Genomic DNA, 865 nt, shown 5'->3' with positions numbered 1-865 from the left:
GGATTCGAACCCAGGACCCTTGTAGCCAAAGTTAGAGCTACTAACGTAAGCTCAACTGAGCTACGCAGGTTTAAACTCAACTTCCTCTTACTTGATTACACTGCGTCAACACGCGGTAAAGAAATTAGCTGACGAGCGCTTTTATTTACAATGCCGGACTGTGCTTTGTACTAACTGAAATCGACACGACTACGAATTATTTCCACTCCCAGACTGGAATGGGTACCCTGTATACATAGTTAATTAGTAGATTAGCATGTGCCGAGGTAGTTGCTTTTGGGCTTTGAAACTGGGATTAATTTAATAAGAAGTAAGAGAAAGAGAAGAATTAATTTGGGAAATTAGGGACATTGCAGGGTGATTCAAATTTGTGACTGGCCATTGCGATCTCCGCAACGGTGCGAAATACAGTGCAGGTTAAATAAGGCCATTACCGATATATTCCCACTAATCAATTTCAAATTTGTACCTAAGAACATACAGGACATATCTATAATTATTATATTTCTCTACTTCGCGGCAATTAAGGTTGTAAATAATAATCACGATCACGGACTTTCCAAACGCGAACATATAACAAAAACAAAAGTTTCAATTAGTGTTATAATTTGTATAGTCTTCATTGTAAATATTATATGGGCGCAATATAAGCGCATAACCAGTTTATTAAACTAATGAGAAGGTAGTACGCCACGTTTCGAAAATTGTGAGGTAAATCCAACGCCGCGAAACTACCTATCTCTCACAAGTAAATAGATTAAAAAATGTAGGTACAGTTTTAGGCTGTTAAATTTTGGAACGTGTGACCATAGTTCATTTAAATTACACCTTGCAACCGAGTAAAATGGAAGCTAATTCATAAGAG

The sequence above is a fragment of the Photinus pyralis genome, unplaced genomic scaffold, assembly GCF_008802855.1.
Source record: "Photinus pyralis isolate 1611_PpyrPB1 unplaced genomic scaffold, Ppyr1.3 Ppyr1.4_LG5, whole genome shotgun sequence".
In the NCBI taxonomy this organism is placed as follows: Eukaryota; Metazoa; Arthropoda; class Insecta; order Coleoptera; family Lampyridae; genus Photinus; species Photinus pyralis.
Note: the sequence above shows the minus strand (reverse complement) of the source record.